The 24,478-nt window shown below is 38.9% G+C and overlaps 1 long non-coding RNA gene across 6 annotated transcripts in view; it reads right to left on the bottom strand.

Moving 5' to 3' along the window:
- Positions 1 to 415: 415 nt before the first annotated feature.
- The window catches only part of LOC119622509 (uncharacterized), a 56,214-nt gene continuing 32,151 nt past the window's right edge, over positions 416 to 24,478 (bottom strand). For 3 of the 6 annotated variants that reach the window (XR_005239128.2, XR_012093360.1, XR_012093362.1), the window contains exons 4-7: positions 19,293 to 19,450; positions 18,928 to 19,034; positions 17,507 to 17,665; positions 416 to 17,423 (exon numbers count right to left, since the gene is read on the bottom strand). This is a non-coding gene — a long non-coding RNA (uncharacterized lncRNA). Of the gene's footprint in view, positions 17,424 to 17,506; positions 17,666 to 18,473; positions 18,558 to 18,927; positions 19,035 to 19,292; positions 19,451 to 24,478 lie in introns of all 6 variants that reach the window. The other 3 variants (XR_012093359.1, XR_012093361.1, XR_012093358.1) reach the window with 3 other exon arrangements.

The following is a 24,478-nucleotide window of genomic DNA, read 5'->3' as shown; positions in this document are numbered from 1 at the left end:
CTGGGCCTCCCAAAGTGCTGGGATTACAGGCATGAGCCACTATACCCAGCCTCTCAGGTTAACTTTTAAAAGAGTAACCTTGTCAAGGAGAAAACCCATTCAGATGGTTGGGAGTCCTTAGAATTTAATTTTTGGTTTACATTTTCCCCCATCTGGCCAAGATTTGCCAGAGGCAACATCAAAGGCCAGCAAATCTTTATTTTGTCCCATAGTGGTGGCCAGGGTGGCATGGCTGCCTGCCCCAGGTCCATCTTGTCCCTCAGTGGGACTCCCTACAGCCAAGGGCCTTAAGAATCAAAAGACTTATAGCTAACTAATTGTTCTAGGCCAGATAGGAATGGATGTGGACAGGCATACAGTACCTCTTAAAATTATTATTTTTAAGTAAAAAGCCAACAAACAAAAACCAAAAGGCAAAGTTACAAAACTAATTTATTTTTAACTTCTACGTATTAAGCTACTGTAAGCTTGTTTTAGTTACAAACTTACAGTAATTTGCTATACAAAACATAAGCATACAAACATAAGCCAGGCGTTGTGGCACATGCCTGTAATCCCAGCTACTCAGGAGGCTTGAGGCATAAGAATTGCTTGAACCCGAGAGGCAGAGGTTGCAGTGAGACAAGATCGGCCACTGCACTCCAGCCTGGGTGACAGAGTGAGACTCTGTCTCAAAACAAAAACAAAAAAAAAAACAAACAAAAAACAAAATAAGCACTGTTCTGAAAAAAAAAAATTTAGATAGATCGATCTTAGCAAACTCATAACTGGGAGTATTATACCCAGAAGGCTTTGTTATAAGATATCTTTATCCCATCAATAAATATTTTCATTTAATTTTACAGGAAGCAGAAAATTCTTTATGGTTGGGGTAGATGCAAAAGTGACACATAATAGCTTAGGCTTGTTTTACTAGCCTTCTTGATTTGGAGGGTCTTACCTTTACCTAATTCTATCCCTCAAAACTGGCCCTTAGATTCTCTTCCATGATAGTCCCTGGGCCTAGAGGTAGAGTGCTTGTATAGTTTTAGGAGCAGAGCATTCTCAGTGAAAAACAGATCTGGGCCAGTGGGATGCCAAGTAAGGGAGATTAGCATCTCTGGTCTTCAGAATACCATAATTTTGGTTTCCTTGGAAGTAAAACAAGAAGAAATAAATAACATTTATATTTTGACAATCAAAAGAATAATTGTATGTTGGAACAGAAAAAGAAACCTATTCCAGTAGGGCATCAACTAAAAATATGAAGAAAAATTATAAACTGGGGTACTCTCTAGAGGATTATTGTAGCCAAGAAATAATGATTCGATCTGCACTCAAAAAAACAAAAGTTAGGGCTGAAATCTATTATCAAGTGTTACACTTTTCCTCTGAAACAATTTCTCTTTCTCTAGCCTTCCTTTTCTATTAAAGAGAAATTATAGTAAGACTAAATTGTGTGCAAAACAAGTTTTGGGCTTATTATACTTGGCCTGATTATTTGCATAAAATGCAGCAATAATTAATTGGCCATAAAGTTAGCTTTGTTGGAACTTTACCTAAAAATATACTATTTTAGTTAAAGTCTTGGTAAAGGAATCAGTGTCTCCAATTGTTCTGTTTAAAAGACTCTTATTGAACTTATGCAAATAACTATATTGTCATAAAATCACAGTCGAATTTTAGAGAACTAAGAGAGGATGGTAAATTTGCTTACAAAAACATACTTCACCCAAACAATGCAAAGGAAAAAGATTTTCTTGACCCTTCTTTAACCAGAACAACACTTTCAAACAAGATTTTTTTTACCTTGGAAATGCCATTCACAAGCCAAACAGCTCATGGGAGCTGTCTATGAGGCACTGTAGAATCTAGAATCTAGCAGCTCCTCACACAGAAATTTTCCTATGGAAGAGGCTCCCTGCTTACGAGTATCTCCTCCTTGTATCTCTAGGTAGCAAGATCCTATGTAAACCATTTTTATTTTATCACAGAACTCTTTGGGGCACCATTATTTCTATTAGCATAGGGTTAGCTTCAATTAACATCATATAGCAGGGCAGTAAATGGCCCTCAAGTGGAAATTTTCTAGTCCAGTCATCGCCATTGGGAAGTACTACTCATAGTTTATTGCCCTCAGCCCCAGTAAATGCTCCACAAAGGGGTATGAAGTGGAGCTTCATATTTCAGCTTCTACCCTATACTTTGTAGACTCAGGTGATCTTACTAGTTCCCATTTTGCATGTCTGATTAATATTTCTCTTTAGGTTTATACTAGATAATACTTCAGGTTTATACTAGATTAATATTTCTCTTCAGGTTTATACTAGTTTGTACTAGATAGGGGAAACAACCCCCTGTTTGATATAATACCCATTTTCATAAGACATTTAGATAAAGGGGTTACAACTACCTTACATAAAGCCTGTTTAAACATTTTAAATTTCATAATTTTTTTAACTTGCAATTTTTTATGTTCTGGTCACAGGAAATTTCTTCTTCTCCCTGGGCCATTTTACCTTTTCTGGTGGAAAAAGGTTTGGGTTCCCAGCAGGGAGTTGCATCTGTAATACCCATGAGGGATAGCAAATTTGATAAGCCTTCTGAAAGGCCCATGTAAAAGGGGTCCCTTTCACCCCAAAATTTACCATGACCTGGATAATAGGTATTTTTGGTTGGAGGATATCCTGGTTATTATAAAGCCAGTCCCACATGGCTTGCATATGAAGCATATTAACTGCTTCATCTGGGGTGCTTCACTTGGTATTTTGGAGGGAGAATTGGGGAGTTCCCATTTCAGGGCAAACAGACCTCACAGTGATATTTGTCTGGTCCACTAGGCTGATTGCTCTCTCAGGAATAACCTCCTGTGCATTTGGATCACATATACTCCTCAATGATTATTCAATAGTAAGCTGTGGCTCCTGCCTCAACCCAAATAAGTCCTTACATTCTGTAACATATAAAATTAAGAATTCCAATCTTAAAATGGTTATTTTTACAATCCACTACATAGATATTTTAAGAAACTGATGATACCAATCTACAAAATGGAACAATTTCTTTGCATTATTCCCTCTGGCTTGAATAGTTATTTGGTTTTGGAGGGAGGTTCCAAGATGGCCGAATAGGAACAGCCCGTTTACAGCTCCCAGAGTGAGCAACGCAGAAGATGGTGATTTCTGCATTTACAACGGAGGTACTGGGTTCATCTCACTGGGGCTTGTCGGACAGTGGGTGCAGCCCACGGAGCAAGAGCCAAAGTGGGGGGGGGGGGGCAGTATTGCCTCACCCGAGAAGTGCAAGAGGTCGAGGAATTCCCTTTCCTAGCCAAAGGAAGCCATGACAAATGGTACCTGGAAAATTGGGACACTCCCACCCTAATACTACGCTTTTCCAACGGTCTTAGCAAACAGCACACCAGAAGATTATATCCTACGCCCAGCTCAGAGAGTCCCACGCCCACGGAGCCTCACTCACTGCTAGCACAGCAGTCTGAGATCGAAATGCAAGGTGGCAGCGAGGCTGGGGGAGGGGCATCCACCATTGCTGAGGCCTGAGAAGGTAAACAAAGCAGCTGGAAAGCTTGACCTGGGTGCAGCCCACCACAGCTCAAGGAGGCCTGCCTGCCTCTGTAGATTCCACCTCTGGGTGCAGGGCATAATGGAACAAAAGGCAGCATAAACTGCTGCAGACTTAAATGTCTCTGTCTGACAGCTTTGAAGAGAGTAGTGGTTCTCCCAGCATGGAGTTTGAGATCTGAGAATGGACGGACTGCCTCTTCAAGTGGGTCCCTGACCCCCAAGTAGCCTAACTGAGAGGCACCTCCTGGTAGGGGCCAACTGACACCTCATATGGCCAGGTGCCCCTCTGAGATGAAGCTTCCAGAGGAAGGATCAGGTAGCCACATTTGCTGTTCTGCAGTATTTGCTGTTCTGCAGTCACCACTGATGATAGCCAGGCAAATGGTCTGGAGTGGACCTCCAGCAAACTCCAACAGACCTGCAGATGAGGGTCCTGACTGTTAGAAGGAAAACTAACAAACAGAAAGGACATCCACAACTGAAACCTCATCTGTACATCACGATCATCAAAGACCAAAGGTAGATAAAACCACAAAGATGGGGAGAAACGAGAGCAGAAAAACTGAAAACTCTAAAAATCAGAGTGCCTCTTCTTCTCCAAAGGAACACAACTCCTTGCTAGCAACGGAACAAAGCTGGATGGAGAATGACTTTGATGAGTTGAGAGAAGACGGCCTCAGACAATCAGTAATAAAAAACTTCTCCGAGCTAAAGGAGGATGTTTGAACCCATCACAAAGAAGTTAAAAACCTTGGAAAAAAAAATTAGATGAATGGCTAACTAGAATAAACAGCACAGAGAAGACCTTAAATGACCTGATGGAGCTGCAAACCATGGCATGAGAACGACATGATGCATACCCAACCTTCAGGAGCTGATTCGATCAACTGGAAGAAAGGGTATCAATGACTGAAGATCAAATGAATGAAATGATGCAAGAAGAGAAGTTAAGAAAAAAAGAGTAAAAAGAAATGAACACTGCCTCCAAGAAATATGGGACTATGTGAAAAGACCAAATCTACATCTGATTAGGTGTACCTGAAAGTGACGGGGAGAATGGAACCAAGTTGGAAAACACTCTTCAGGGTATTATCCAGGAGAACATCCCCAACCTAGCAAGGCAGGCCAACATTCAAATTCAGGAAAACAGACAGGACCACAAAGATACTCCTCGAGAAGAGCAGCTCCAACATGCATAATTGTCAGATTCACCAAAGTTCAAATGAAGGAAAAAATGTTAAGGGCAGCCAGAGAGAAAGGTCAGGTTACCCACAAAGGGAAGCCCATCAGACTAACAGTGGATCTCTCGGCAGAAACTCTACAAGCCAAAAGAGAGTGGAGGCCAATATTCAACATTCTTAAAGAAAAGAATTTTCAACCCAGAATTTCCTATCTAGACAAATTAAGCTTCGTAAGTGAAGGAGAAATAAAATCCTTTACAGACAAGCAAATGCTGAGAGATTTTGTCACCACCAGGCCTGCCTTACAAGAGCGGCTGAAAGAAGCACTAAACATAGAAAGGAACAACCAGTACCAGCCACTGAAAAAAACATGCCAAATTGTAAAGACCATCGATGCTAGGAAAAAACTGCATCAACTAATGAGCAAAATAACCAGCTAATGTGACAATGACAGGATCAAATTGACACATAAAAATACTAACCTTAAATGTAAATGGGCTAAATGCTCCAATTAAAAGACACAGACTGGCAAATTGGATAAAGAGTCAAGACCCATCAGTGTGCTGTATTCAGGAGACTCATCTCATGTGCAGAGATATACATATGCTCAAAATAAAGGGATGGAGGAAGGTCTACCAAACAAATGGAGAACAAAAAAAAGCAGGAGTTGCAATCCTAGTCTCTGATAAAAGAAACTTTAAACCAACAAAGATCAAAAGAGACAAAGAAGGCCATTACATAATGGTAAGGGGATAAATTCAACAAGAAGAGCTAACTACCCTAAATATGAATGCACCTAATATATGAGTACCTAGATTCATAAAGCAAGTCCTTAGATACCTACAAAGAGAAATAGACCACAACACAACAATAATGGGAGATTTTAACACCCCACTGTCAACATTAGACAGATCAATGAGACAGAAAGTTAACAAGAATATCCAGGAATTGAACTCAGCTCTGCACCAAGTGGACCTAATAGACATCTACAGAACTCTCCACCCCAAATCAACAGAATATACATTCTTCTCAGCATGACATCGCACTTATTCCAAAATTGACCACATAGTTGGAAGCACTCCTCAGCAAATGTAAAAGAACAGAAATTATAACAAACTGTCTCTCAGACCACAGTGCAATCAAACTAGAACTCAGAATTAAGAAACTCATTCAAAACCACTCAACTATATGGAAATTGAACAACCTGCTCCTGAATGACTACTGGTTACATAATGAAATGGAGGCAGAAATAAAGATGTTATTGGAAACCAATGAGAACAAAGATACAACATACCAGAATCTCTGGGACACATGTAAAGCAGTGTGTAGAGGGAAATTTGTAGTATTAAACGCCCACAAGAGAAAGCAGGAAATATCTAAAATTCACACCCTAACATTACAATGAAAAGAACTAGAGAAGCAATAGCAAACACATTAAAAAGCTAACATAAGGGAAGAAATAACTAAGATCAGAGCAAACTGAAGGAGACAGAAACACAAAAAGCCTTCAAAATATCAATGAATCCAGGAGCTGGCTTTTTGAAAAGACCAATAAAATTGATAGACCACTAGCAAGACTAATAAAGAAGAAAACAGAGAAGAATCAAATGGACACAATAAAAAATGATACAGGGGATATCACCACCAATCCCACAGAAATACAAACTACCATCAGAGAATACTATAAACACATCTACACAAATAAACTAGAAAATCTAAGAAGAAATGGATAAATTCCTGGACACATACACCCTCCCAAGACTAAACCAGGAAGAAGTTGAATCCCAAAATAGACCAATAACAGGCTCTGAAATTGAGGCAATAATTAATAGCCTACCAACCAAAAAAAGTCCAGGACCAGATGGATTCACAGCCAAATTCTAGAGCTGTTACTATTCCTTCTGAAACTATTCCAATCAATAGAAAAAGAAGGAATCCTCACTAACTCATTTTATGAGGCCAACATCATCCTGATACGAAAAACTGGCAGAGACACAACAAAAAAAGATATTTTAGACCAATATCCCTGATGAACATCAATGCAAAAATCCTCAATAAAATACTGGCAAACCTAATGCAGCAGCACATCAAAAACCTTATCCACCATGATCAAGTTGGCTTCGTCCCTGGGATGCAAGGCTGGTTCAACATAAGCACATCAATAAACATAATCCATCATATAAACAGAACCAAAGACAAAAACCACATGATTATCTCAATAGATGCAGAAAAGGCCTTGGACAAAATTCAACAGCCCTTCATACTAAAAACTCCCAGTAAACTGGGTATTGACTGGACGTATCTCAAGATAATAAGAGCTATTTATGACAAACCCACAGCCAATATCATACTGAATGGCCAAAAAAATGGAAGCATTCCCTTTGAAAACTGGCACAAGACAGGGATGCCCTCTCTCACCACTCTCATTAAACATAATCTTGGAAGCTCTGGCCAGGCAATCAGGCAGGAGAAAGAAATAAAGGGTATTCAATTAGGAAAAGAGGAAATCAAATTGTCCCTGTTTGCAAATGACATGATTGTATGTTTAGAAAACCCCATCGTCTCAGCCCAAAATCTTAAGTTGATAAGCAACTTCAGCAAAGTCCCAGGATACAAAATAAATGTGCAAAAATCACAAGGATCCCTATACACCAATAACAGAGAGCCAAATCATGAGTGAAATCCCATTCACAACTGCTTCAAAGAGAATAAAATACCTAGAAATACAACTTACAAGGGATGTGAAGGACCTCTTCAAGAAGAACTACAAACCACTGCTCAACGAAATAAAAGAGGACACAAACAAATGGAAGATCATTTCATGCTCATGAATAAGAAGAAACAATATTGTTAAAATGGCCATACTGCCCAAGGTAATTCATAGATTCAATGCCATCCCCATCAAGCTACCAATGAATGTCTTCACAGAATTGGAAAAAAACTACTTTCAAGTTCATATGGAACCAAAAAAGAGCCCACATTGCCAAGACAATCCTAAGCCCAAAGAACAAAGCTGGAGGCATCACACTACCCAACTTTAAACTATACTACAAGGCTACAGTAACCAAAACAGCATGGTACTGGTACCAAAACAGAGATATAGACCAATGGAAAAGAATAGAGCCCTCAGAAATAATATCACACATCTACAGCCATCTGATCTTTCAAAAACCTGAAAAAAAAAAAAAAAAAAAAAAAAAAAAAAAAACAAGAAATGGGGAAAGGTAACCCTATTTAATAAATGGTGCTGGGAAAACAGGTTAGCCATATGTAGAAAGCTGAAACTGGATCCCTTCTTTACACCTTATACAAAAATTAAATCAAGTTGGATTAAAGACTTAAATGTTAGACCTAAAACCATAAAAACCCTAGAAGAAAACCTAGGTAATACCATTCAGGACATAGGCATGGGCAAGGACTTCATGACTAAAACACCAAAAGCAATGACAACAAAAGCCAAAATTGACTAATGGGATCTAATTAAACTAAAGAGCTTCTGCACAGCAAAAGAAACTATCATCAGAGTGAACAGGCGACCTACAGAATGGGAGAAACTTTTTGTAATCTACCCATCTGACAAAGGGCTAATATCCAGAATCTACAAAGAACTCAAACAAATTTACAAGAAAAAAATCAAATAATCCCATCAAAAGGTGGGCGAAGGATATGAACAGACACTTCTCAAAATAAGACATTTATGCAGCCAACAGACACATGAAAAATTCTCATCATCACTGGCCATCAGAGATATGCAAATCAAAACCACAATGAGGTACCATCTCACACCAGTTAGAACAGCGATCATTAAAATGTCAGGAAACAACAAGTGCTGGAGAGGATGTGGAGAAATAGGAACACTTTTACACTGTTGGTGGGACTGTAAACTAGTTCAACCATTGTGGAAGACAGTGTGGCGATTCCTCAAGGACCTAGAACAGTTTGACCCAGCGATCCCATTACTGGGCATATACCCAAAGCCTTATAGATCACGCTACTACAAAGACACATGCACACATATGTTTACTTCAGCACTATTCACAATAGCAAGGACTTGGAACCAACCCAAATGTCCATCAGTGACAGACTGGATTAAGAAAATGTGGCACATATACACCATGGAATACTATGCAGCCATAAAAAAGGATGAGTTCATGTCCTTTGTAGGGCCATGGATGCAGCTGGAAACCATCATTCTCAGCAAACTATCACAAGAACAGAAAACCAACCACCACATGTTCTCACTCATAGGTGGGAATTGAACAATGAGAACACTTGGACACAGGGTGGGGAAAATCACTCACTGGGACCTGCCGTGGGGTCGGGGGAGGGAGGAGGGATAGTATTAGGAGATATACCTAATGTATATGATGAGTTAGTGGGTGCACCACACCAACATGGCACATGTATACATATGTAATAAACCTGCACGTTGTGTACATGTACCCTAGAACTTAAAGTATAATAATAATAAAAAAATAGTTATTTGGTTTTGCCCTGTCCCCATATTGACTATCTTATTGGGAACCACATGTCTCAGAGTTAACTTTTGTTGCCCTGTCTTCCTTGTTCTTTTTATTCGTTTAGTTTTATCTGTTTAATTTTTCCTTCATTTTAAAGTAACTCAAATAGTTTAACATAAAAAAAAAAAAAACGTACTTTCTTTCTTTTCTTTTTTTTTTTTTAGCAAAATCAACATCTTTGTGTTTTGTAAAACTTTGTTTTATTTTCCCATTATTTTAACTTAGTAACCCAAATGCTCAGAGGAAAAAAAAAAGAGAGATAATTTAACATAACATGTCTTTAAAATTTTTAATTACTGAACAGAGACTTTAAATTATATTTATCAAATTAATTTTATCAAATCTTACCAGGGTTATGTGAATTAAAAGGTATCTGAGTCTAACAAGCACTTAATTTTTTTTTAAAAAGATACTTGATTAGAGATCTTTCATGAAGTTTGGTAGTGAAATATCACTTTCATGTGACACATATAAAGACAGAGATATAACAGGTCTGCATAATTAAAAGGCAGGCCCCCCAAAAATATTTTACTTGCCTGTTTTTTGAAATTCTTCTCCCTTATTTTAGATTACTAATTAATAAAACATTATAGGAGCTAACAAAAAGTGAAGGAGAGAGTTATCATCCAAAGCCTTTTTAAAAGAGAAGGAGCTGAACTTCAGAGATATCAATCTGAAGAATTTCGAAGAAACGGATTATAGATTATAGAATCTAAAAATTGAAAAGTTCTTGCATTAAGAGTAAGTCAATATTTTAATAAAATCTTGTTTTAACCAAATCTTTTAGCTCTATATTAGTGTTTTATTTTAATATCAAAGTTCAATTTTAGGAAACCTATTATAATTTCCTTTACTTAAAGACAATTAATCACATAACATTTATATAAGTTCCCTTTTTACCAATCTTACCATGACTTAGATCATTTATAACATGCTTGGACTTCCTGGTTTGTCCTAAATATTCCTTTTTCTTGAGCAACCCAGTTATTTTATTTTAGGACAAAAATTCACTATACAACATTCTTTCTCATAGAAAATCACTTTCCTTTTTACTTGTATTTTTTTTTCTTTTAATACCTCTTTTTTTTGGGCGGGGGGGGGGAGTTTCTTTTTCTTTCTCTTTCTTTCTTTCTTTCTTTCTTTTTTTTTTTTTTTTTTTTTTTTTTTGAGATAGAGTCTCTGTTGCCCAGGCTGGAGTGTAGCGGCTGATCTTGGTTCACTGCAACCTCTGCCTGCTAAGTTTAAGCAATTCTCTTGTTTTAGCCCCCCAAGTAGCTGGGATTACAGGCACCCACGACCACGCCCAGCTAATTTTTGCATTTTTAGTAGAGAAGGGGTTTCACCATGTTGGCCTGGCTGGTTTCAAGCTCCCGACTTCAAGTGATCCCCGACCTTGGCCTCCCAAAGTGGCATGAGCCACCATGCCCGGCCTGGAGTTCTTCTTGAAACAGTCTCACTCTGTTGCCCAGGCTGGAGTTCAATGACGCAATCCTGGCTCACTACAACCTCTGCCTCCTGTGTAGCTGGGATTAGAGGTGTGCACCACCATGCATGGCTAATTTTTGTATCAATATTTTTAGTAGAGACAGAGTTTTGCTGTGTTGCCCAGGCTGGTCTCCAACTCCTGGCCTCAAGCAATCTGCCCGTGTTGGCCTCCCAAATGCTCCTATTACAGGCATAAGCCACTGTGCCTGACCACAAAAATATAAATTTATATCAATAACTTTCTTTACATCTCTTATATCCTTGTTCCTTTTACCTTGTTTTATACATAACCTTTAAATAGGCTTCAAATTAGACAAAGATATTTACCTTTTAATAAGAATATTAAAAATGTTTTCCTATAATTTTTAAATTGGAAAATTACCCAAACACTTAATATCTATTAATAACCTTAGATCATAAATTATATGACAAGTTTGTTTACAAGCATTTGCTGCCTTACATTTACTTGATTAATTTATTTAATAGTTTATCTAGATTATTTAGAAAACCTGTGAGTCATTATTTACAGTAATACCCTGTTAACCAATGTTATAAACTATGAATTTCAGGAGTTTACTTAAGTAAGGAAACTTATGGTTAAATATAAGGTTGTTTTTGCCAATAACTCAGGATTCAGCTGTCTTCATTAAACCAACAATATTACATGTCTTATTTATCAAAAATTATACAAGCAAAGATCATTCTGTTTTAGGCTGTGTTTATAGTTTTATAACCCTTATGGCAAATCTTATAGTATTCTGCAGGGATTAGCATGAAACCATTTGATCAATAAGTACAAACAAAAATGCTAACAATTCTTAAGACATTTCTAATGTTATTTCAATAATTTTAAAGCCAGCTTAAAGATTTTCCTTAAGTCACATGAACTTGTAAAAGCACTTGACTAGTCTTTTTTTATATTTGATTTAATCGCTTTTATTTTTCTTCAAGCCAATTAATTAGAGCTCTTTTATGTATTTTTAGTAGTAAAACATTGTATACATAACACATAAAAACTTAGATGTATTAGGCACACAGAAGTCCATCTTGTAGATTTCATAAGATCTCTTTTTCTTCCTCTCTTAGACTTTCACATTCTTTTATTATTATAATACTTTAACTTCTATGGTACATGTGCACAACGTGCAGGTTTGTTACATATGTATACATGTGCCATGTTGGTGTGCTGTACCCATTTACTCGTCATTTACATAAGGTATATCTATCTCCTAATGTTATCCCTCCCCCTCACCACACCCCATGACAGGCCCCAGTATGCGATGTTACCAGCCCTGTGTCCAAGTGTTCTCATTGTTCAGTTCCCACCTATGAGTGAGAACATGTGGTGGTTGGTTTTCTGTTCTTGTGATAGCTTGCTGAGAATGATGGTTTCCAGCTGCATCCATGGCCCTACAAAGGACATGAACCCTTTTTTATGGCTGCATAGTATTCCATGGTGTATATGTGCCACATTTTCTTAATCCAGTCTGTCATTGATGGACATTTGGGTTGGTTCCAAGTCCTTGCTATTGTGAATAGTGCTGAAGTAAACATACGTGTGCATGTGTCTTTGTAGTAGCGTGATCTATAAGGCTTTGGGTATATGCCCAGTAATGGGATCGCTGGGTCAAACTGTTCTAGGTCCTTGAGGAATCGCCACACTGTCTTCCACAATGGTTGAACTAGTTTACAGTCCCACCAACAGTGTAAAAGTGTTCCTATTTCTCCACATCCTCTCCAGCACTTGTTGTTTCCTGACTTTTCAATGATTGCCATTCTAACTGGTGTGAGATGGTATCTCATTGTGGTTTTGATTTGCACTTCTCTGATGGCCAGTGATGATGAGAATTTTTCATGTGTCTGTTGGTTGCATAAATGTCTTCTTTTGAGAAGTGCCTGTTCATATCCTTTGCCCACCTTTTGATGGGGTGTTTTTTTCTTGTAAATTTGTTTGAGTTCTTTGCAGGTTCTGGATAATAGCCCTTTGTCAGATGAGTAGATTGCAAAAAGTTTCTCCCATTCTGTAGGTTGCCTGTTCACACTGATGGTAGTTTCTTTTGCTGTGCAGAAGCTCTTTAGTTTAATTAGATCTCATTAGGCAATTTTGGTTTTGTTGCCATTGCTTTTGATGTTTTCGACATGAAGTCCTTGCCCATGCCTATGTCCTGAATGGTATTACCTAGGTTTTCTTCTAGGGGTTTTATAGTTTTAGGTCTAACATTTAAGTCTTTAATCCATCTTGAATTAATTTTTGTATAAGGTGTAAGGAAGGGATCCAATTTCAGCTTTCTGCATATGGCTAGCCCATTTTCCCAGGACCATTTATTAAATAGGGAATCCTTTCCCCATTTCTTGTTTTTCTCAGGTTTGTGAAAGATCAGATGGCTGTAGATGTGTGGCATTATTTCTGAGGGATCTGTTCTGTTCCATTGTTCTATATCTCTGTTGTGGTACCAGTACCATGCTGTTTTGGTTACTGTAGTCTTGTAGTATAGTTTGAGGTCAGGTAGCGTGATGCCTCCAGCTTTGTTCTTTTGCCTTAGCATTGTTTTGGCAATGTGGGCTCTTTTTTGGTTCCATATGAACTTTAGTTTTTTCCAATTCTGTGAAGAAATTCATTTGTAGCTTGATGGGGATGGCATTGGATCTATAAATTACCTTGGGCAGTATGACCATTTTCATTATATTGATTCTTCCTATCCATGAGCATGGAATGTTCTTCCATTTGTTTGTGTCCTCTTTTATTTCGTTGAGCAGCGGTTTGTAGTTCTTCTTGAAGAGGTCCTTCACATCCCTTGTAAGTTGTATTTCTAGGTATTTTATTCTATTTGAAGCAATTGTGAATGGGATTTCACTCATGATTTGGCTCTCTGTCAGTTATTGGTGTGTAAGAATGCTTGTGATTTTTGCACCTTGATTTTGTATCCTGGGACTTTGCTGAAGTTGCTTATCAACTTAAGATTTTGGGCTGAGACGATGGGGTTTTCTAAATATACAATCATGTCATTTGCAAACAGGGACAATTTGATTTCCTCTTTTCCTAATTGAATACCCTTTATTTCTTTCTCCTGCCTGATTGCCCTGGCAAGAACTTCCAACACTATGTTGAATAGGAGTGGTAAGAGAGGGTATCCCTGTCTTGTGCCAGTTTTCAAAGGGAATGCTTCTAGTTTTTGCCCATTCAGTATGATATTGGCTGTGGGTTTGTCATAAATAGCTCTTATTATCTTGAGATACACCCCATCAATACCGAATTTATGAAGAGTTTTTAGCATGAAGGGCTGTTGAATTTTGTCCAAGGCCTTTTCTGCATCTATTGAGATAATCATGTGGTTTTTGTCTTTGGTTCTGTTTATATGCTGGATTACATTTATTGATTTGCATATGTTGAACCAGCCCTGCATTCCAGGGATAAAGCCCGCTTGATCATGGTGGATAAGGTTTTTGATGTGCTGCTGCATTAGGTTTGCCAGTATTTTATTGAGGATTTTTGCATTGATGTTCATCAGGGATATTGGTCTAAAATTCTCTTTTTTTGTTGTGTCTCTGCCAGGCTTTGGTAACAAGATGATGTTGGCCTCATAAAATGAGTTAGGGAGGATTCCTTCTTTTTCTATTGATTGGAATAGTTTCAGAAGAAATAGTAACAGCTCTTCCTTGTACCTCTGGTAGAATTTGGCTGTGAATCCATCTGGTCCTGGACTTTTTTGGTTGGTAGGCTATTAATTATTGCCTCAACTTCAGAGTCTGTTATTGGTCTATTCAGGAATTCAGCTTCTTCCTGGTTTAGTCTTGGGAGTTTGTATGTGTCCAGGAATTTATCCATTTCTTCTAGGTTTTCTAGTTTATTTGCGTAGAAGTGTTTATAGTATTCTCTGATGGTAGTTTGTATATCTGTGGGATTGGTGGTGATATCTCTTTTATCATTTTTTATTGTGTCTATTTTATTCTTCTCTTTTCTTCTGTATTAGTCTTGCTAGCAGTCTATCAATTTTGTTTGTCTTTTCAAAAAGCCAGCTCCTGGATTCATTGATATTTTGAAGGTTTTTTTGTGTCTCTATCTCCTGCAGTTTTGTTCTGATCTTAGTTATTTCTTACCTTCTGCTAGCTTTTGAATGTGTTTGCTCTTGCTTCTCTGGTTCTTTTAATTGTGATGTTAGGGTGTCAATTTTAAATCTTTCCTGCTTTCTCTTGTGGGCATTTAATACTACAAATTTCCCTCTACACACTGCTTTACATGTGTCCCAGAGATTCTGGTATGTTGTATCTTTCTTCTCATTGTTTTCCAATAACATCTTTATTTGTGCCTTCGTTTCATTATGTACCCAGTAGTCATTCAGGAACAGGTTGTTCAGTTTCCATGTAGTTGAGTGGTTTTGAGTGAGTTTCTTAATCCTGAGTTCTAGTTTGATTGCACTGTGGTCTGAGAGACAGTTTGTTATAATTTCTGTTCTTTTACATTTGCTGAGGAGTGCTTTATTTCCAACTATGTGGTCAATTTTGGAATAAGTGTGATGTGGTGCTAAGAAGAATGAATATTCTATTGATTTGGGGTGGAGAGTTCTGTAGATGTCTACTAGGTCCACTTGGTGCAGAGCTGAGTTCAATTCCTAGATATTCTTGTTAACTTTCTGTCTCATTGATCTGTGTAATGTTGACAGTGGGGTGTTAAAGTCTTCCATTATTATTGTGTGGTAGTCTAATTCTCTTTGTAAGTCTCTAAGGAGTTGCTTTATGAATCTGGGTGCTCCTGTATTGGGTGCATATATGTTTAGGATAGTTAGCTCTTCTTGTTGAATTGATTCCTTTACCATTATGTAATGGCCTTCTTTGCCTCTTTTGATCTTTGTTGGTTTAAAGTCTGTTTTATCAGAGACTAGGATTGGAACCCCTGCCTGTTTTTGTTTTCCATTTTCTTGATAGCTCTTCCTCCATCCCTTTATTTTGAGTATATGTGTGTCTCTGCACATGAGATGGGTGTCCTGAATATAGCACAGTGATGGGTCTTGACTCTTTATCCAATTTGCCAGTCTGTGTCTTTTAATTGGAGCATTTAGACTTTCAAATTCGTGATAACCTGTTCCATTAACCTAGGCAGTTGTCAGCTAAATAGTCCTAAATTAGCATATTAAAAGAAGCAACTCTTAGGTTATAAATCAGATAGCAAAATTTATCTCAAAGTACAGGGAGAAAGTCTGGTGTGCCAGAGGAAAATTAAAATGGATTTAATTGTTAATTACATTAAAATTATATAATTTATCATAGGATTGTATAAGGAGACCAATTTTATTTAGATATGTAGTTTTAATTTTAGTCTCCATCTTTTAACTAGACCTCCACTCTGGGCAGTCCATACTGTATCTGGGCCTCCAAAAAAATTATTGTGAGGCTAGACCATGCTTTTACAGTACACTTTTTTTTTTTGAAGACATTTCTTTAAATTTCTAAAGTGCACTCTCTCTTATTTTAAAGATCCAATAGTAACTTCTGTTTTCGTATCTATTGTAGTTGGAAAAACAAATCAGGCAACACAACACAATACAAGTAAGCAGTTTAAGATCTGAGAGGAAACTTGTCTCTTTACTTTTGGGGTTCCATAAGGAAATAGAAGTTTCTCCTCAAAAAGCAGTTTGGTGCCTTCTCTGTCTTCTTCAAGGAACCCCAAGCTGTTAAATACTAAGAAAAGCTTATATCAAGAGGAACAAATCATAGGAGAGAAAACAAAAAACAAAAACATAAAGTCTTTTTAAAGAGACACACACACACACACACACACACACACACACACACCCTATAGCTTTTACTTCAGGACTCTAGCCATGAGATATTAATACAAATTTATTGGCCTGCTAAAGAAAAAAAAAAAAAAAACCCAATGGTTGTATCCAAACAGTGGTTTTCATCTCAGTAGAAAAGTAACAGCAGATTTAAAGTAGGCAGAAAGGAAAATAGAGAAAAAGAGAATTTAAGAACTCTATAGTTTGCAGGTTGACCTTAGGGCTCTTTTTCCTTGATGTAAATGTGCACAAAGACCATAACATTTCCATTTTACACAAACCCTGTGAAATAACGGTGACACAAAACCAACAGAGTGCTTGAAAGGGGGTCATTCTCCTTGTTTTTTTTTTTTTGTTTGTTTTTTTTTTTTTTGTTATTCTTCTTAAAAGGAGGAACTGAGCTATGGCTTAGGGTTTTGGTGGAATGGGTCGAAGTGTGTGCTCATTACAGATGGGACTTCACAGCATCACCAGTGAGTCATTGCTGTCTTCTTGCATGTCTCAGTTTCTCTTTCCAGGGGTCTAGCAGCTCCAGGAGAACCCAAAGCGGGAAGTGACCAGTTCCCATATGTGCTTCCCAGATGAGACTTTTTTTAACTAATTTTGTTGACGATTCTCTGTAGGGCCGCTGCACCTCACAGGGGTCAACCCCACAGACAATCCCACGAGACTTTTGGTCACCGAGAGTCACCTTTCAGCTGGAAGGAGCAAAATGGCCTTTCTCTTTGGAGCTGAGAAAACTCAGTCTCTCATTTATCTATGAAAACAATGGTTCAGTTCCTCATGCAAATGCACACAGACAAGCCAAGTAGAGATTAATTTTGGAGAAAAAGCAATGGAGAAGATCCTTTAGAATACACCTCTGAACTAAAAGTAGGATCCTTAAACAACAACTTCCTAGGAGAGAAAAAAATAAAAACAGCTCAGAGTAAATCAAGGACCATCAACCAAAGAGAGGTCAGGGACTCAGGAGTACTTACCAGTTCCACTGGATGAGAAGCTCAAAGTCGGGGAGGCTTCCAATGGGCCTCTGCTGGTAACTTAGCTCCGACTTTGGGTAACTCCTTCAGGGTCCCAAGCCTTCTCTCAGTCCCCATGTGTTTGGGTGCCAAATGATTGTTGACCAAAAGAGTAAAACTCTGTAAAATATTTGAAGCTATTTATTCTGAGCCAAGTATGAGTGACCATGGCCCATGACACAGTCCTCAGGAGATCCTGAGAATATGTGCCCCTCTTTGTTGGTTTTCTATCTGGATGATCTGTCCATTAGTGAGAGTTGGGTGTTAAGTCCTCTAGTGTTATTGTATTGCTGTGTATATCTCCCTTTAAATGCATTAATATTTGCTTTATATACTTGAGAGCTCTGCTGTTTGCTACATAGATATTTATATTTGGTATATACTCTTGCTGAATTGACCTTTTTATCTTTACATAGTAATCTTATTTGACTCTTTTTATAGTCTTTGATATATAGTCTATTTTATCGGACATAAGTATAGATACTTTTGCTCATTTGGTTTACAGTTACATGAAATACCTTTTTCCACAACTTCACTTTCAGTCTTTGTGTGCCTTTATAGGTGAAGTGAGTTTCTAGTAGGTAACATATAGTTGGGTTTTGTTTTTGTTTTTTTTATCCATTCAGCCACTGTCACCTTTTTGTTTGAATCCACTTACACACAATTTTATTATTGAACTTATTTAATCCTTGTAAAAAGTTAAAAACTTTTTACAGGGATTGCTGGCAAGACAGCCAAATAGGAACAGCTCTGCAGCTCCCAGTGAGACTGACGCAGAAGGTGGGTGATTTCTGCATTTCCAACTGAGGTACCCGGTTCATCTCACTGGGACTGGCTGGACAGTGGTGGGTGCAGCCCACGGAAGGCAAGTCGAAGCAGCAATGCCCCACCCAGGAAGTACAAGGGATTGGGGAATTTTCTTCCCTACCCAACGGAAGCCATGAGGGACTGAGCCTGAGGTACCATGCACACTCCAGCACAGATACTGCGCTTGTTCCACAGTCTTCACAACCTGCAAACCAGGAGATTCCCTCAGGTGCCTACACCACCAGGGCCTTGGGTTTCAAGCATAAAACTGGGCGGTCATTTGGGCAGACACCAAACTAGCTGCAGGAGTTCTTTTTTTCCATACTCCAGTGGTGCCTGGAATGCCAGCAAGGCAGAACAATTCACTCCCCTGGAAAGAGGTGCTGAAGCCAGGGAGTCAAGTGGTCTGGGTCAGTGGGTCCCACCCCCCCATAGAGCCCAGTAAGCTAAGATCCACTGGCTTGAAATTCTCACTGCCAGCACAGCAGTCTGAGATGGACTGCAGATGTTCCAGCATGGTTGGGGGGTGGGGCGTCCGCCATTGCTGAGGCTCCAGAAGGTAGTTTTACACTCACATTGTAAACAAGGCCTCTGGGAAGTTCAAACTGGGTGGGGCCCACTGTAGCTCAGCAAAGGTGCTGTGGCCAGACTGCCAGATTTCTCTTCTCTGGGTAGGACATCTCTGAAAGAAAGGCAGCAGCCCCAGTCAGGAACTTATAGATAAAACCCCCATCTCCCTGGGACAGAGCGCCTGGGGAAGGGGGTGGCTGTGGGAGCAGCTTCAGCAAACTTAAACGTCCCTGCCTGACAGCTCTGAAGAGAGAAGCAAACTTCCCAGCCCGCTGTTTGAGCTCTGCTAAGTGTCAGACTGCCTCAAGTGGGTCCCTGACCCCTGTGTATCCTGACAGGGAGACACCTCCCAGTAGGGGCCAACAGATACCTCATACTCTCCAGGTGCCCCTCTGGGATGAAGCTTCCAGAAGAAGGACCAGGCAGCAATCTTTGCTGTTTTGCAGCCTCTGCTGGTGATACCCAGGCAAACAGGGTCAGGAGTGGACCTCCAGCAAACTCCAGCAGACCAGCAGCAGAGGAGCCTGACTGTTAGAAGGAAAATTAACAAACAGAAAGGAATAGCACGTCCACTCAAACACCCCATCCGAAGGTCACCAACATCAAAGACCAAATGTAGATAAGTCCACAAAGATGGGGAGAAACCAGTGCAAAAAGACTGAAAATTCCAAAAACCAGAACACTTCTTTTCCTCCAAAGGAGCACGACTCCTCACCAGCAAGGGAACGAAAATGGATGGAAGAATAAGTTTGAAGAATTGACAGGAATAGGCTTCAGAAGGTGGGTGGTAATAAACTCCGCTGAGCTAAAAGAGCATGTTCTAACCCAGTGCAAGGAAGCTAAGAACCTTGAAAAAAGGTTAGAAGAACTACTAACTAGAATAACCAGTGTAGAGAAGAACATAAATGACCTGATGGGGCTGAAAAACGCAGCACACAGCATGAGAACTTTGTGAAGCATACACAAGTTTCAATAGCCAAATCGATCAAGCAGAAGAAAGGATATCTGTGATTGAAGATCAACTTAATGAAATAAAGAGAGAAGACAAGATTAGAGAAAAAGAATAAAAAGGAATGAACAAAGCCTCCAAGAAATATGGGACTATGTGCAAAGACCAAATTTACGTTTGATTGGTGTACCTGAAAGTGATGAGGAAAATGGAACCAAGTTGAAAAACACTCTTCAAGATATTATCCAGAAGAGCTTCTCCAACCTGGCAAGATAGGCCAACATTCAAATTCAGAAATACAGAAAACATCACAAAGATACTCCTCAAGAACAACAACCCCAAGACACATAATCATCAGATTCACCATGACTGAAATGAAGGAAAAAATGTTAAGGGCAGCCAGAGAGAAAGATCAGGTTACCCACAAAGGGAAGCCCATCAGACTAACAGCGTATCTCTCTGAAGAAACCCTACAAGCCAGAAGAGAGTGGGGGCTGATATTCAACATTCTTAAAGAAAAGGATTTTCAACCCAGAATTTCATACCCAGCCAAAATAAGTTTCATAAGCAAAGGAGAAACAAAATCCTTTACAGACAGGCAAATGCTGAGAGATTTTCTCACCACCAGGCCTGCCTTACAAGAGACCCTGAAGGAAGCACTAAATATGGAAAGGAACAACTGGTTCCAACCACTGCAAAAACATACCAAATTGTAAAGAACATGAACACTACGAAGAAACTGCATTAACAAACAGGCAAAACAACCAGGTAGCATCATAATGATAAGATCAAATTCACACATAACAATATTAACCTTAAATGTTAATGGGCTAAATGCCCCAATTAAAAGACACAGACTGGCAAACTGGATAGAGTCAAGACCCATCAGTGTGCTGTATTCAGGAGACCCATCACACGTGCAGACACACATAGGCTCAAAATAAAGGGATGGAGGAATATTTGCCAAGAAATAGAGAGAAAAAAAAAAAAAGGCTGGAGTTGAAATCCTATTCTCTGATAAAACAGACTTTCAACCAACAAAGATCAAAAGAGACAAGAGCATTACATAACGGTAAAGGGATCAATGCAGCCAGAAGAGCTAACTATCCTAAACATATATGCACCCAATACAGCAGCACCCAGAATCATAAAGCAAGTTCTTAGAGACCTACAAAGGGACTTAGACTCCTACACAATAATAGCGGGAGGCTTTAACACCCCACTGTCAATATTAGACAGATCAACGAGACAGAAAATTAACAAGGATATTCAGGATTTGAACTCAGCTGTGGACCAAGTGGACCTAATAGATATCTACAGAACTCTCCACCCCAAATCAGCAGAATATACATTCTTCTCAGCACCTCATCACACTCATTCAAAAATTGACCACATAATTGGAAGTAAAACGCTCCTCTGCAAATGCAAAAGAACGGAAATCATAACAACATTCTCTCTGACCACAGTGCACTCAAATTAGAACTCGGGATTAAGAAACTCACTCAAAACCACACAACTACATGGCAACTGAACAACCTGATCCTGAATGACTACTGGGTAAATAATGAAATGAAGCCTGAAATAAAGATGTTCTTTGAAACCAATGAGCACAAAGAAACAATGTACCAGACTCTCTGGGACATATTTAAAGCAGTGTGTAGAGGGAAATTTATAGCACTAACTGCCCTAAAGAGCAAGCAGGAAAGATCCAAAACTGACACCCTAACATCTAAATTGAAAGAACTAGAGAAACAAGAGCAAACAAATTCAAAATCTACCAGAAGATAAGAAATAACTAAGATCAGAGCAGAACTGAAGGAGATAAGAGACATGAAAAACTCTTCAAAAAATTCAATGAATCCAGGAACTGGTTTTTTTTAAAAGATCAACAAAATAGATACACTGATAGTCAGACTAATAAACAAGAAAAGAGAGAAGAATTGGCCAGGCACTATGGCTCATGCCTGTAATCCCAGCACTTTGGGAGGCCAAGGCAGGTGGATCATGAGGTCAAGCAATGAAGACCATTGTGACCAACATGGTGAACCCTATCTCTACTAAAAATACAAAAATTAGCTGAGGACCATGGCGTGTGCCTGTAGTTCCAGCAATTGAGAGGCTGAGGCAGGACAATCGCTTCAACCAAGGAGGCAGATGTTGCAGTGAGCTGAGATCATGCCACTGCACTCCAGCCTGGCGACAGAGTGAGACTCCATCTCAAAAAAAAAAAAAAAAAAAAAAAAAACAGAAGAAGAAGAAAGAAAAAGAAAAAAAAAAGAAAAGACAGAAAATCAAATAATCAAATAGACACAAAAGTGATATACGGGATATCACCACTGATCCCACAGAAATACAAACTACCATCAGAGAATACTATAAACACCTCTATGCAAATAAACTATAAAATCTAGAAGAAATGGATAAATTCCTGGACACATACATCCTCCCAAGTCTAAACTAGGAAGAAGTCAAATCCCTGACTAGACCAATAACAAGTTCTGAAATTGAGGCAGTAATTAATAGCATACTAACCAAAAAAGTGCAGGACCAGACGGATTCACAGCCGAATTCTACCAGAGGTACAAAGAGGAGCTGGTACCATTCCTTCTGAAAGTATTCCAATCAATAGAAAAAGAGGGAATCCTCCCTAACTCTTTTTATGAGGCCAACATCATCCTGATACCAAAACCTGGCAGAGACACAACAAAAAAAGAAAATTTCAGGCTAATATCCCTGATGAACATTGATGCAAAAATCCTCAAAAAATACTGGCAAACTGAATCCAGCACCATATCAAAAAGCTTATCCACCATGATCAAGTTGGTTTCATCCCTGGCATGCCAGGCTGGTTCAACATATACAAATCAATGTAATCCATCATATAAATAGGACCAAAGACAAAAACCACATGATTATCTCAATAGAGGCAGAAAAGGTCTTCGACAAAATTCAACAGCACTTCAAGCTAAAAACTCTCAATAAACTAGGTATTGATGGAACATATCTCAAAATAATAAGAGCTATTTATGACAAACCCACATCCAATATCATACTGAATGGGCAAAAACTGGAAGCATTCCCTTTGAAAACCAGCACAAGACAAGGAGGCTCTCTCTTGCCACTCCTATTCAACATAGTGTTGGAAGTTCTGGCCAGGGCAGTCAAGCAAGAGAAAGAAATAAGGTCATTCAAATAGGAAGAGAGGAAGTCAAATTGTGTCTGTTTGCAAATAGCATGATTGTATATTTAGAAAACCCCATCTTCTCAGCCTAAGATCTCCTTAAGCTGATAAGCAACTTCAGCAGTCTCAGGATACAAAAGCAATGTGCAAAAATCACAAGCATTCCTATATACCAATAATAGACAGAGAGCCAAATCATGATTGAACTTCCATTTGCAATTGCTACTAAGAATATAAAATACCCAGGAATACAACTTACAAGGGATATGAAGGAGCTCTTCAAGGAGGACTGTTGGGAGCAAGTTCCCCAAAATCTGGCCATAAACTGGCTGCAAAACTGGCCATAAACAAAATCTCTGCAGCACTGTGAAATGTCCATAATGGCACTAACGCCCAAGCTGGAAGGTTGTGGGTTTATGGGAATGAGGGCAAGGAACACCTGGCCCTCCCAGGGTGGAAAACCGCTTAAAGGTATTCTTAAGCCACAAACAAGAGCATGAGCGATCTGTGTCTTAAGGGCGTGTGCCTGCTGCAGTTAACTAGCCCAACCTATTCATTTAATTTGGCCCATCCCTTCACTTTCCATAAGGGATACTTTTAGCTAATTTAGTATCTAGAGAAACAATGCTAATGACTGGTTTGCTGTTAATAAATATGTGGGCAAATCTCTGTTTGGGGCTCTCAGCTCTGACGGCTGTGAGACCCCTGATTTCCCACTTCGCATCTCTATATTTCTGTGTGTGTGTCTTTAATTACTCTAGCACCACTGGGTTAGGGTCTCCCCAACCAAGCTGGTCTCAACAGAGAACTACAAGCCACTGCTCAGGGAAATAAGAGAGGACACAAACAAATGGAAAAACATTCCATGCTCCTGGATAGGAAGAATCGATCTCATGAAAATGGCCATACTGCCCAAAGTAATTTATAGATTCATTGCTATCCCCACCAAGCTACCACTAACTTTCTTCACAGAATTAGGAAAAAAAAACTACTATAAACTTCATATGGAAAAAAAAAAAAGGGGCCTGCATAGCCAAGACAATCCTGGGCAAGAAGAACAAAGCTGGAGGCATCGTGCTACCTGACTTCAAACTACACTACAAGGTTACAGTAACCCAAACAGCATGGTACTGGTACCAAAACAGATATATAGACCAATGAAACAGAACAGAGGCCTCAGAAATAACACCACATATCTACAACCATCTGATCTTTGACAAACCTGACACAAACAAGCAACGGGGAAAAGATTCCCTATTTAATAAATGGTGTGGGAAAACTAGTCAGTCATATGCAGAAAACTGAAACTGGACCCCTTCCTTATACCTTATACAAAAATCAACTCAAGATGGATCAAAGACTTAAATGTAAGACCTAGGACCATAAATATCCTAAAAGAAAACCTGGGCAATACCATTCAGGTCAT

This window comes from Chlorocebus sabaeus, chromosome 7 (genome assembly GCF_047675955.1).
Source record: "Chlorocebus sabaeus isolate Y175 chromosome 7, mChlSab1.0.hap1, whole genome shotgun sequence".
Lineage (NCBI taxonomy): Eukaryota > Metazoa > Chordata > Mammalia > Primates > Cercopithecidae > Chlorocebus > Chlorocebus sabaeus.
This window is presented reverse-complemented; position numbering and strand designations above follow the sequence as displayed.